Below are 15,259 nucleotides of genomic sequence, written 5' to 3' on the forward strand. Positions count from 1 at the left end.
TCTGGTGGTGGTGGGCCAGCAGTACCTCCTCTTCAGCGGCCCACATAACACCCACCACCTGTTCAAAGTTACATCAGTGTTTTGGGTGTTTTCAAGCAGTGAAACATTTGAAGCAATCATTTTCAGAATAATGGAAAAGTAGCTATCCATTAGATGTCATCATCATCATCATCATCATCATCATCACCATCATCATCATATTTGGAAACAATGAACCATTTTTAAAGCAGTTGTTTTGTTATACTGAATCATTTTGTGAATCAATGAGTTCCACACTGTACACTGTATGTCAGGTCCACGTTTCAAACCTGTAGCCAGGTGGGGGGGGGGGGAGTGATGGGGGAGTGGTAAGGGAAGGTGGGGTGCACCCTTTAGATGCAGGTCCACTTTTGAATAATAACATAACATAATAACATATTGTTCAGTCATTTTTGGGTGCTAAAATGCTTCCATCCATCCATTCATTTTCTTCCGCTTTATCCGGAGTTGGGTCGCGGGGGCAGCAGCTCAAGCAAAGCCGCCCAGACCTCCCGATCCACACACACCTCCCCCAGCTCCTCCGGGGGAACCCCATCAGCTGGCTTGCTAAAATGCTATAAACACAATTAAGATTATCTAAATAGTTATAATAAATCCCACAGCTTTAAATCAATAGTTCATATCATTTATATAGCTATCTATACATCAATCCTCATAATCTCCAAAATGACTCAAATATTTGTTCCTAACATAGCCTAAATCGATGAAGTCTTAGTCTTGTGTTCACCTCATTTTTCACCTCATTGTCCACAACGGCTGGACCTTCAGCTGAGAAGGTTACTGCTTTGTTGAAATAAAATGATCTTGCTATATTCAAGTTGTGTTTACTTTCAGGTACTGTACGAAGACTGCCAGCAAACATATGGACACAGACACAATTTTTGTGAGCACATTTTTGATTGTTTCATTTCAGATCCATTGTGGTGCTGTATGGAGACAACATGACAAAAATTGTGTTACTCTCCAACAGTGTTGCACACAGTTACTTTGAAAAGTAATCCAATTACTGATTACTCCTTGAAAAAGTAACTTAATTACTTTACTGACTACCAGTTTTAAAAGTAACTAAGTTAGATTACTAGTTACTTTTTAGTTACTTTCAGCAGCTGCTGACAGCACCCCCCCACCGCCACCTCAACATGAAAATGAAAACCTGATTTGTCAATCCTCACTTTATATTCACCCTTTCTTGAGTTCAATGAACATAAATACTTGTTTTATTAAAACATAAAATAAACACTTTCTTGACCTCATATTTAACTGTGGACAGCACTGTAACAGTAAAACTTGCAATTTCTAACCAGCATTGTTTATAAATGTAACTATTAAATTCTTTGTAACATTTTTCTAACATCTAAATTCTTTCTAAAGAATTTAGTTGTTGAAATTATTATTATTATTATTATTATTATTATAAGTAGTATTAGTAGCAGTAATAGTAAAAATGTCTTCAAAAGTGGACCTTTAATCTAGGGGTGTTGTTGGGAGCTCCGCCCCCATCCATGCCCCTTCCCACGTGGATTCTGGCTTGCTGTCTGATCAGAAGAATGGATAATATTCATTTATGCAGAAAACATGACCAGATTGACAAGTAAGAAAGTTTTAGCTGTGTTTTTTTTTTCTTAAATCATGTCACCTCAGAAAGGGACATTAGGTGCATTTTGGTGGAAAAAAAATGTATTTGTTGATAACGCATCATGGATCAGCTGTTTTTAGCGAGGAGACACAGAGCGACAGAGTTTTAAAGAAAGAGTAAAAAAAGCGAAAGAATGTCTTTGTAAAGCCATAGATGTGATCGCTTTAAGAGACAACTGTTTTTCAATTCAGAGCTCCTCCACAGCGGAGGAAAAGCTCACAGCTTGCTGAAAGTGGGCAAAGTGGACAGTTCAACTGAACCTGACCTCCCCCTGCTCACGGGCTGGTTTTAATGCTGTGATCAATCCAGTAATAGTCACGCACAGTGACTTGGGGAAGTAACTTTAATCTGATTACTGATTTGGAAAGATTAACGCCTTAGATTACTCATTACTGAAAAAAAGGTCAGATTAGAGTAACGCGTTACTAAGGGCCCCTTCACACATAGTACAAATGTGGCTGAATTGCACACAAAGCAGGAATCGTATGCAATACGTGTAAAATCTGAGCTGCCTCCAGTGCCTTGTACACCTGTTGCTACAACTATTTGCGCACACCAGCGGGTGAAAGACAGAGTGTGCGCTGTGAGAGCCCATCAAACCCTCTCGGGGCAGGTGTCGGCCAAATTCCAGGTGACACACACAAACATCTAACGCCACTCGCTTGGCAGTTAGAAAATGTGTGGCCATTCATGCTATTAGCACGAAAACAGTGAGCAGATGATCACTTTCAAGCTGGATGCAAATTTTTTCTAAGTGCCCCCACGAGTGTGGCATTGCAAAACAGAGCTTGTGAATCAGAGCTTTTATAAATTGCAGGTTCGAATCCCATTGGTGGCATATGTTTTTTTTTTTCACAGCAGCTGTGCGATGTGGTTACACATGCTTCAGCTGCTCGCACTGTGTTCCAGCTGCGACGGGATCTGATTTGTATTTATTCGTACTATGTGTGAAGGGGCCCTAAGTAACACATTGCCGGCATCACTGCTCTCCAAATACTATTCTATCAGCCTGTACATGACCTATGTGCCAGATAAATGTATACATAGTAGCTGCTTTTTCAGGTAAATATGAATAACTGCTTCAACACAAATATGAGAAAACATAATTCCTTTTTCCTTGTTCCTTCAGCTTACTGTCTTGTTTTTACTTGGGGTCACCAAAACAGATCTAAGGTGGATCTGTATGTTGATTTGGCAGATGTTTTACGCCAGATGCCCTCCCTGACGTAACTCCATATTACATGGAATGGAAACCTTCCACATTGGAAACAAGCACACTTAACCACTTGGTGATTGCTCCTGTTTCAATTGTTATTTTTACTATTGTTAGGGAATTTGGGGAATTGGTGAAATTAAGGAAAAGGGTAACAACCAACTCAGCCACATGGGGTGTGCAGCCAGTACATTCTGAGTGCCGGTCCCAAGCCCGGATAAATGAGGAGGGTTGTGTCAAGAAGGGCATCCGGCGTAAAACAAGCCAACCCAACTATGCAGACTCAGAATCGAATTCCCATACCGGATCGGTCGCGGCCCGGGTTAACAACGTCCGCCACCGGTGCTATTGCCCAACAGGGTGCCGGTGGAAATTGGGCTACTGCTGGGTGAAGACGACGAAGAAGAGGAGGAAAACGTTGCCACGAACAGCGGGAGAAGAAGAAAACTAGAAGGGTGGAAATGAGAGTGGGGACTTTGAATGTTGGTAGTATGACTGGTAAAGGGAGAGAGCTGGCTGATATGATGGAGAGGAGAAAGGTAGACATATTGTGTGTGCAAGAGACCAAGTGGAAGGGAAGTAAGAGCAGGAGCATCGGCGGTGGGTACAAGTTATTGTACCATGGTGAGGACAGGAAGAGAAATGGTGTTGGGGTCATTTTAAAGGAAGAGTATGTTAAAAGTGTGTTGGAGGTTAAGCGAGTGTCTGACAGGGTGATGAGTGTGAAGTTGGAAATTGAAGGGGTGATGATGAATATCATCAGTGCATATGCCCCACAGGTAGGTTGTGAGATGAAGGAGAAAGAAGATTTCTGGAGTGTGTTAGATGAGGTGGTGGAGAGTGTGCCCAAGCATGAAAGAGTGGTGATAGGAGCAGACTTCAATGGGCATGTTGGTGAAGGGAACAGAGGTGATGAGGAAGTAATGGGTAGATATGTTATCAAGGATAGGAATGGGGAAGGACAGATGGTAGTTGATTTTGCAAAAAGGATGGAAATGGCTGTGGTGAATACCTACTTTAAGAAAAGGGAGGAGCACAGGGTAACATATAAGAGTGGAGGAAGGTGCACACAGGTGGACTACATTCTTTACAGGAGATGCAAGCTAAAAGAAATCACAGACTGTAAGGTGGTAGCAGGAGAGAGTGTCACTAGACAGCATAGGATGGTTGTTTGTAGGATGACTTTAGAGGTAAAGAAGAAGAAGAGAGTGAGAGCTCAACAAAGGATCAGATGGTGGAAGCTGAAGGAGGAAGACTGTTGTGTGAAATTTAGCGAGCAGGTGAGAGAAGCACTAGTTGGAGGGGAAGCAATTTTGAACAACTGGAAAAGTACTGCAGATGTGGTGAGGGAGACAGCTAGGGCAGTACTGGGTATGACATCTGGACAGTGGAAGGAAGACAAGGAGACTTGGTGGTGGAATGAAGCAGTCCAGGAAAGCATAAGGAGAAAGAGGTTGGTGAAAAAGTTTTGGGATAGTCGGAGAGATGAAGAAAGTAGACAGGAGTGCAAGGAGATGCAGCGTAAGGCGAGAAGAGAAGTGGCAAAAGCAAAGGAAAAGGCATATTGCGAACTGTACAAGAAGTTGAATAGTAAGGAAGGAGAAAAGGACTTGTACCGATTGGCCAGACAAAGGGACAGAGCTGGAAAGGATGTGCAGCAGGTTAGGGTGGTAAAAGATGCACATGGTAATGTGCTGACAAGTGAGGAGTGTGTGCTGAGAAGGTGGAGGGAATATTTTGAAGAGTTGATGAATAAAGAAAATGAGCGAGAGAAAAGGCTGGATGTTGTGGTGAGAGTAAATCAGGAAGTAAAAGAGATTAGCAAGGAAGAAGTGAGGGCTGCTATGAAGAGGATGAAGAGTGGAAAGGCAGTTGGTCCAGATGACAATCCATTGGAGACATGGAAATGTCTAGGAGAGATGGCAGTAGAGTTTCTAACCAGATTGTTTAATAAAATCTTGGAAAGTGAGAGGATGCGTGAGGAGTGGAGACGAAGTGTGCTGGTTCCTATTTTCAAGAACAAGGGTGATGTGCAGAGCTGCAGTAACTACAGAGGCATAACGCTGATCAGCCACAGCATGAAGTTATGGGAAAGAGTAGTAGAAGCTAGGCTTAGAAAACAGGTGAAGATCTGTGAGCAGCAATATGGTTTCATGCCGAGAAAGAGCACTACAGATGCAATGTTTGCTCTGAGAATACTGTTGGAAAAGTACAGAGAAGGACAGAAAGAGTTACATTGTGTGTTTGTGGACTTAGAAAAAGCTTATGATAGGGTGCCAAGAGAAGAGTTGTGGCATTGTATGAGGAAGTCTGGAGTGGCAGAGAAGTATGTTAGGGTAGTGCAGGACATGTACAAGTATAGTGTGACAGCGGTGAGATGTGCAGTCGGAATGATAGACTCATTCAAGGTGGAGGTGGGATTACACCAAGGATCAGCTCTGAGTCTTTTCTTGTTTGCAGTGGTGATGGACAGGTTGACAGATGAGATCAGACAGGAGTCCCCATGGACTATGATGTTTGCAGATGACATTGTGATCTGTAGTGAGAGTAGAGAGCAAGTTGAGTCTAGTCTGGAGAAGTGGAGATATGCTTTGGAGAGAAGGGGACTGAAAGTCAGTAGAAGCAAGACTGAGTACATGTGTGTGAATGAGAGGGAGCCCAGTGGAATAGTGCAGTTACAAGGAGTAGAAGTGGTGAAAGTAGATGACTTTAAATATTTGGGATCAACTGTTTAAAGTAATGGAGAGTGTGGTAGAGAGGTGAAGAAGAGAGTGCAGGCAGGGTGGAGTGGGTGGAGAAAGGTGGCAGGAGTGATTTGTGACCAAAGAATATCAGCAAGAGTGAAGGGGAAAGTTTACAAAACAGTAGTGAGACCAGCTATGTTGTATGGTTTAGAGACAGTGGCACTAACAAAAAGACAGGAGGCAGAGCTGGAGGTGGCAGAGCTGAAGATGTTGAGATTCTCTTTGGGAGTGACAAGAATGGACAAGATTAGGAATGAACATATCAGAGGGACAGCTCAAGTGGGACGGTTTGGAGACAAAGTCAGAGAGGCGAGATTGAGATGTTTTGGACATGTGCAGAGGAGGGACCCATGTATATAGGGAGAAGAATGCTGAGGATGGAGCCACCAGGCAGGAGGAGAAGAGGGAGGCCAAAGAGGAGGTTCATGGATGTGCTGAGAGAGGACATGCAGGTGGTTGGTGTGACAGAGGAAGATACAGAGGACAGGGTGAGATGGAAACGATTGATCTGCTGTGGCGACCCCTAACGGGAACAGCCGAAAGACAAAGAAGAAGAAGAAGGAAAAGGGTAACATCCATTAAGAAGATCCACTTTTCATGTGAAGGGACCCAACTCTATTAAAATGCTGGCTGCCAGGCTATTTTCAGTATGTTGAAGCAGTGACACATTCTCTCAAGTAATTGTTAAATACTGACGAGTTTTTTTTTTTTTTCTTTTTTGTAAACAGTGCTTGTCCAAACCAGGGAATCAAAACTAGACATTAATGGTCATAATCACTGTATCATTTGAGTGTTTGGAACCACTGAATCTCATTCTGGAGAAATGTCATTTTTTTTATACCCCTTATTGCAATTAGAGGTCACAGCAGAGCTGGGACCTAAGCCAGTGGTTGAGAGGCTGGGTACACCCTGGACAGGATGCCAGTCTATCACAGGGCTTCACACAGACAGACCAACTCATTCACATGCACACCGACAACCAATTTAAATTTGCCAATTCAACTATGTAATCTCGTTGTCGTTGGATGTAGGAGGAAGCCAGGACACCCAGAGGGAACCCACGTAAAAATGGGTATGACACCCAAACTCCACACAGAGAGGACTAGGTGGAAAGTGATCCCACAACCAATTAAGCATGTCCCCACTACAGATTTCATGGCACTTCAGTGTTTTGCCAACTATATTGCCATCATACTTTGAGTGTTTTCAATGATGAATCTTTTTTTCTGAAGCAATTGTATTTACTGTTTCAAAACACTGAATAATTTTTTTGAATCAAGGACTTCCCAACTATCAACTGGATGTCCCATCAATCTTATCAGTGTTTCAGAAGCAATGAGAGCTTTTCTGAATCTGATCAACCAGTGAAACATTTTCTGATGCAAGAAATATCCACCGTCTAGTTAGATGTTGCGATTGCATTGTATCAGTCGTTGTATCTGGCCCTGCAACAGACTGGCTTCCTGTCCAGGGTGTCCCTCGCGTCTTGCCCTGTGGCTGTTGAGATAGGCTCAAGCTCCCACCTGAGTCTTAAATGGCCTTCACGGGTATACAAAATGAATGAATGAATTCATTAAAACTTCCAGTTTTATGAAACAGTTAATAATTTTCTGAAACAATTGAATCATTTAGTATGACGTTTCGGAAAACAGAGTGTCTGCCCCATCACTATTTTGAAAATCCATCTCTGTAGAGATGGATAGACAAGGAGTTTGCTTCTCATCCTCAGTGAGCCAAACAAATAAGTCATGATACCATCTGTCATATTTGTAAAGTAAACAAGAAAATAAAACCATTTCTTCTAATCAGTCATCTTTTGTGTACTCAGGGCAGTGTGAAGCACAATCCTTAACTCTGTTCCTTAGATTTGCTTACTTTTTCTCATTTTTCCTGTGGTTCCATTGTCTGATTCTATGGAGCGATTAAGAAAAAGATGGAAAGTTTCATGTGGAGGTGGACAGTAGACAAACCCCACATATACTTAGGAAAACATGAAGAGAAAGAATAAACTACAAAAAAAGTTCCTCAGAATAACACTTATTTTGCATCACAACTTGAAAAGACTCCAGTTTTTAAAGTGAAGCATGTCATCTTTTGCAGTCTTACATTTGCTGTATAAAAAATGAAACTGATGGTGCAGACTGAGTGGGGGCAGGGTGGGGGGTCAGCTGCAGAGTGCAGCCGACTTTCTTGTCTGTGTGTGTGTGTGTGTGTGTGTGTGTGTGTGTGTGTGTGTGTGTGTGTGTGTGTGTGTGTGTGTGTGTGTGTGTGTGTGTGTCATATCAAACAAGTCGGCCCTCTGTGGCAGTCCTCAGCTGGTGATGTTGTTGAGGGACTGAGGTCAAAGGTCAGACCAAGGTTCATTATGTCCTGCGATCTTTCAACCTCCACAGACTCAAACTCCCCACTGTCAGCAGCCCTGGCACCAAAGGATCAAATGAAGTATTACTGTCAATTAGACAGAACAAATGAGGAGCTCAGTTGGGAAGATTTAAAAAGTATCCAAAAAATGATTATGAAATGGATTATTAGAGTTGAAATGATCAATGAATAACTATGAAAAAATCAATGTGAAAAGCTGTGGTCAGAGTTTCATTATTGATTATTTGGATCCGTGATGTCACACACACAGTATGTGATGCCACTACTAGCAAAAAACATTGAAAGCAGCTGAATGTGTCATATGTGCAGGTCGAACAATGAATGAAGTGTGTGGTGGTGACACGACAGAATCAGGAAGTTAAGTTAGCATACGGGTTGGTGTGAGTACATGTCATTTCTGGCGAATCCAAAGGCGAGAATTCACACTTCCGCGACTGGCCGCCCGATGAAAGCAAACTCGGTCTGCAATTGATTGTCTATTGAAATCAGCTGGTTTGGTTTTGTCTCTAGGTTGCTTCTAACAGCAAGCTAACAGCTATCACTGCCTGGAACAACGAGATTTATACACCAAGCTGATCTCAAACTCTACATTAAATTGACTTTATTGACGAGTCTGACCACTTTGAAAAGTGATCAAATAACATTTATTTGTATTGAGTTCGGCGATGTTTTCATTGGCCAAAAATGGCCACTAGAGGGCACTCGGTGTAAAGTCTGAGCCAACCCATAGCTGTAGGCTAACTCGGAAATACTGCACTAAAGAGGACAACAGGGCAGCTTCTTTTTTTTGTTTTTTTTGTTTTTGCTGGCAAAATCTGTCTCTAGCTGATATGTTAAATAGCTAATGAAAAGCAGGAGGTGGTGATCTAAAATCAGCGAGTTAATTTAGCATGTAGCGCTTAGCTAGTTGTCAATGCTATGAGGGAAAGATTCAAGTGAAAACAGTCCACATTTCATCAACATTTACAGTTTACATCATATTGTGTATTTACGGCCATTTCATGTTTGTACATAAAAAGGTGATTCTTAGACTACGGGCACTTATTATGTCCTTTGATCATATTGTATGAAAAACAGAAAAAAGGGGAAATTTCACACTTTTATAGTTATCTTTACAATGAAAGTGTGTTAAGAAATTTGTTCTAGTAGTCTATGATGACTTTTTCACCTTTTTTCAGCATCATTATATGCAAATATTGCCATTTTGTGCTTGTCCCACACCCAGACTTTTAATCTTCAAAGATAAAAATGAATGGTGAAGAAATGTTTTTTCTAATGTTTTAAAATATCTCTGAATAAAATATCAGTAAAATAATCAAAACATAATTGGGGTATTCAATGTCATACAACTGTTGTGATTTTTTTAAACAAAATGTAGTTGTCCCACACTATTGCCGTAATTTCCAGTAAATTTCCAATAAACAGTTTGTATGAAAGATTGTTTGGGTAGTTCCTATGGAGATAAACACTGACATCAGAGCACATGTATATAGCGCCAAATCACAACAAACAGTTGCCCCAAGGCGCTTTATATTGTAAGGCAATGGTGTGGTGGAAATTACATTTACAAGGCCAATAGTGCCCGTAGTTAAAGAATCACCCAAAAATAAGTGTAGAAAAATGACTTACCAAGCTTGTGTGTGTTTATTTTAATTTATAAAATGGTAGGTTCCTTTTTTTACTTCTTGAATCAGAGCAGTTGTTACAGTTTGTGTGTGGAAGTTAAACAACTAATGAAAAGCATGATGTGGCGACCCAGCAAACACAATGAGGAAATTAAGTTAGCATGTACTTTATACAAAAACCTTATCAGCTCCAATTGATGTCACAGAGAAAAACAACATACATTACAACTGCATAACATCAGTAGTCACATCTTACATCACATGTCAAAAGAACAGCCATGTTGTTTTTGTTGGACAATCAGTCCAGTACTGACTTAGAGCACTAACACCATCAAGAATTAAAGAATTATACCAGTACAATGGAAGATTATGGGGCATAGTAAAAACTCAAATTAAACCACTTTTTGTCATCATTCAATAGCCAAAAATGACATTAGAAGTGTCTGGTAGCATGAATTGGATCCTTATAAAAGTACACATATGCATGTTCGCCTCAGTAAATGTAAAGAAAGGTTTAAAAATGATTGACCTTCTGGTTTCACAATGCCACTATCTACTAACACCCTATTCCACAGGGCACCATTCTATTACATTCCCCCACAATCTAGACAAAGTGCAAAAATGGGATGAAACAGCTTACCTCCTATCAGGCTGGCTTATAAAGCGCACATCCTGGCAAAATGAAAGTAAAGCTGCGTCCGGCTGCCAGAATTGCAACAAACGCTGCTTTTGCTTCAAATTTGTACCCCGATGGAACACAATCAAACAAGTTTCAAGCTGTACTTACGTATTACGACTACCCCATTCAAAGATGTTTGAACATGACTGAAGCTGTTAAGACTAAGAACACACAGACATTTTTGAAATTTGGAACATTTTTGAATTTTTTGAAATTTTTGTACAGCTTGAAAATTTCACCCAGACTTCAAAACTGGTGATGATGGCCATAATTACTATGTATACCAAGCTTGTTCAAGATTGACAAAAGATGAATCAAGAAGTTACTGTGATGCTGGATGAAACGGGAAGAAACGGCGTATAAGTCCTTACACATCAGTCATCAATGATGTGCTCATTTTTTCTAACAACAGCAGTGAGCCCCTATTTGAAAATGGACATCATTTTTAAAAGTTTCTTTACTTAAGTAGACATGCAGCGTGGCGGTGGTGGCCAAGCTGTTACGTGTGATTGTTTTCATTGTGGAAGGTTCCTGGTTCAAACCCACCCCTGCCCATGCTCCAACATGGAGATGAGTCAGGAAAGGCATCCGATGTACAACTCGTGCCAAATCAACAGGCAGATCCACCTCGGATCTGCTGTGGTGACCCCAAGTGAAAGCAAGGGAGATGCCGAAGTGACTAACTTATTACTCACTTAAGTCGACAGGCACATGTGTGCGTCCATAAACATTGTCTCCATACTACCTCTCCATACTTCTAGTGGTCTTTGACAATGCTATTTGACATGACTAATCAGATGGCAACAAAAAGTGGTTGACTTTGAAGTACTGAACTTGCCCCAAAGAATGTATAAAAAAAATTGTATAGCTGTGTAACAGTGTTTGACAGTATTGCACGTTTGTAACTCAATACTGAACCATTTATCATTGGTTTTATCTTCACTGAAAAGTTGAAACAGTCCAGAAGTCAAAAAATCCCAAAGTCCCCCTTTTAAAAACTTTTTTCAGATACAGCACCCTGGTTTGTTTAATTAAGATAAGTACTAAGATCATTGTAAGCTCAAGACATTTTTTTCAAAACAAGACCCAGTCGTATCTGTGAATATGGAATGTGCAGTCAATATAATCACCTTAATATGAATCAAGAATTGATAATGAAAACAATCATTTAAATATGTTTAAAGGATATATTGTATACTGCAGGCAAAACACTGAACAACTGAATTATGAGATTTGAATTTTCATTTTTTATTCACCTGAAGATGAATGTGTCATTACTTTCTCATCATTTAATCATACACAGTCTTCACACTGTAACACCAATCTTGAATTCAGATACTGAAAGTTCAATAATAATTTTAATTAATGAATTTTAATGAATAATGAAGTAATTTTGGTTAATGACACTCATACGGTTCAAATGAACACACACTCCAGGTGAGGACGCAGTACACTAAGTACACCATTAAACACAGATGTGTCACAAGCTCACGTACAGTAGAGTGTCATTATTTTTAACAAGAGTGAAATCAGTGTCTCTTAAACCCGTGCATACTGTTTTATAGGTCACATCTGAGGTGCTTTCAAAGCAAACATCCACCACCGCAACAGAATGGACCCACAAATCTTAGAAACATGGTGTCTAACCAGATCCTTACTCTGGATGGCATTACCCTGACCTCTAGTAATACTGTGAGAAATCTTGGAATCATTTTTGATCAGGATATGTCATTCAATGCGCATATTAAACAAATATGTAGGACTGCTTTTTTGCATTTGCGCAATATCTCTAAAATTAGAAAGGTCTTGTCTCAGAGTGATGCTGAAAAACTAATCCATGCATTTATTTCCTCTAAGCTGGACTATTGTAATTCATTATTATCAGGTTGTCCTAAAAGTTCCCTGAAAAGCCTTCAGTTAATTCAAAATGCTGCAGCTAGAGTACTGACAGGGACTAGAAGGAGAGAGCATATTTCACCCATATTGGCCTCTCTTCATTGGCTTCCTGTTAATTCTAGAAAAGAATTTAAAATTCTTCTTCTTACTTATAAGGTTTTGAATAATCAAGTCCCATCTTATCTTAGGGACCTCGTAGTACCATATCACCCCAATAGAGCACTTCGATCTCAGACTGCAGGCTTACTTGTAGTTCCTAGGGTTTGTAAGAGTAGAATGGGAGGCAGGCTCCTCTTCTCTGGAACCAGCTCCCAATTCGGATCAGGGAGACAGACACCCTCTCTACTTTTAAGATTAGGCTTAAAACTTTCCTTTTTGCTAAAGCTTATAGTTAGGGCTGGATCAGGTGAGCCTGAACCATCCCTTAGTTATGCTGCTGTAGACTTAGACTGCTGGGGGGTTCCCATGATGCACTGAGTGTTTCTTTCTCTTTTTGCTCTGTATGCACCACTCTGCATTTAATCATTAGTGATTGATCTCTGCTGTCTTCCACAGCATGTCTTTTTCTTGATTCTCTCCCTCAGCCCCAACCAGTCCCAGCAGAAGACTGCCCCTCCCTGAGCCTGGTTCTGCCGGAGGTTTCTTCCTGTTAAAAGGGAGTTTTTCCTTCCCACTGTCGCCAAGTGCTTGCTCACAGGGGGTCGTTTTGACCGTTGGGGTTTTTCCGTAATTATTGTATGGCTTTGCCTTACAACATAGGCATTGTTGTGGTTTGGCGCTATATAAATAAAATTGATTTGATTGATTTGATTTGATTTGAAGAGTAGCAATGGAGGTTCCATTCTAGTGGAATGGTGGACCACGTCTTTACCCATTCAGCGATATTAGAAGGGGCTTGGAAGTATGACAGACCAGTCCATATGTGTTTTGTGGCCTTAAAAAAGTATACCACCAGGTCACTCGAAGTGTTCTGTGGAGCGTGCTGTGGGAATTTGGAGTACTGGAATCACTGCACTCCAGCCTCTATATGACCAAAGTTGGAGCTGTGTCCTCAATTCTCTGCATCACATCAGACCTGTTCCCGGTTGGTGCTAGACTCTGCCAGGGTTCCCAATTGTCACCAATCCTCTTTGTGATATTCATGTACTGGATTTCAAGGCACAGTCAGAAAATAGAGGGTGTCCACTTCGGTGTTCATAGAATTGCATTTCTGCTTTTTGTGTTGGGGAAGTGTAGTGACACGGACCCACAACAGGGGGCGTAAATGAACGGACAATGAAAGAGTCGAATGTGAACACTTTACTGTCGTGAATGAGCACAACCACAATACAGAGGAATATAAGATTTTGAAAACAGTCAATCACAAAGGTGACGTGTGGGTAGGCTCAAGGATAGAAGACGTCTGTCCTGAGAAGAACCAGAACCACACGATTTCCTCCGCCACCGAACCCGGAGAATACTGGAGCCACCAAGTTCCGAGTCCCCAGGTGGCCACCGTCTCCGAGTGTCGGATCTGGTACTGCTGGCGAGGAGCAGAGACAATAAGATGTGGGTGTGTGTACACCCAGTAACAACAAAGGTGGAGATTCCACCTCCACCTCTAACACAGTAAGAGACTGAGGGCTACTTAGTCTGACGTGCGTCACTTGTCACGTTTCCCCAAACTTAGCGTCCCGTTAACAGTAGGCTCCTCAGGAACTCCTGCAACAACTCAGAGAATTCTGTGTTTTAGCACAACAACGGCTGAGAGTATTACCTTCACAGGTCGAAGATATCTCGGCAACAAGGTGGAGATGACGTCCGGGTTTTATGGAGTAGCATGATGAAGTGTTGATGGGTGACAGCTGTCATGAGATGATGAGTGACAGCTGTCACCCCCGGCTGTGTCCGTGGCGGCAGCGACCTCTCATGCCTAAAGCCCGCACTCCAGGCAGGGCGCCATCTGGTGGTGGTGGGCCAGCAGTACCTCCTCTTCAAGCGGCCCACACAACATTTTGCAGATGATGTGATGTGTGATGATGTTCTGTAGGTATCATCAGGCTGTGACCTCCAATGCACACTGGACAGCTTTGAGGCTGCGTGTGAAGCAACTGGGAAAAGGATCAGCACCTCCGAATCTTAGAACATTGTCCTCTACAGAAAATGGTGGATTGTCTCCTCTGGGTCAGGGGAGAGTTGTTTCTCCAAGTGAAGAATTTTAAGTAACTTGGGGTCTTGTTCACCAGTAAGTTGGATTGGGGCTGTGACTGATGTTTGTGGATGCTGTACTGGGCCATCGTGCTGATGAAAGAGCTGAGCCAGAAGGTAAGCCTCTTGATTTACCAGTTGATTTATAGCCCTAAGCTCACCTATGGTCATGAACTTTGGGAAATGACCAAAAGAGCAGTGTGACGGATAAAGCACGCAGAAATGAGATTCCTCCATCAGTTCTCTTGTGAGAAGCTTGACTATTCAGGATGAATTTGCAGTAGAGCTGAAGTGGTTTGGGCACCTGGTGAGGATGGCCCCTGGTAGTCTCCTCCTGGAGACTCTTCCACTACTCAGAAGAGGCCAATCCAGGAGTCACATGTGCCTCTGTAGCAGGAATTGATACCGGACCTGATGAAACCAAGGGATGTGTACATATTTGACCTATTTCCGGTTACAGGCACCCCACTTTGGGGGCTCTGCTGAGCTAACAGAGACAGAATGTCCAGTCCCAGGTTTTTGATGCAATATGCAGGTCATTTGGGGTGCCCAAGACAAGGACAATGCCCCTCGATCTCCTGAACAGTGGACTGGTGCTGTGGTACAATCACACCTTGCCCACCCAGCATGCTTTCTTCACTTGCTAGTAGCTAGGGTGGGACTGGGATCATCACCTGCCTCTCGTCCTGTGATCATATATAGTACAGCCAGTGCACACCAGCACTGTCATGTTTGTGCAGGAGCTCCACACACCACTGGACTTGGTCTTTGGGGACCCACCTGAACCTGAGACTGAAAGAGGACCCTCGGTGTAGCTGATGTGGGATTGCCAACGCATGCTCCATGAGTATACATGTC

Source organism: Thalassophryne amazonica, chromosome 1 (assembly GCF_902500255.1).
Source record: "Thalassophryne amazonica chromosome 1, fThaAma1.1, whole genome shotgun sequence".
Classification (NCBI taxonomy): domain Eukaryota; kingdom Metazoa; phylum Chordata; class Actinopteri; order Batrachoidiformes; family Batrachoididae; genus Thalassophryne; species Thalassophryne amazonica.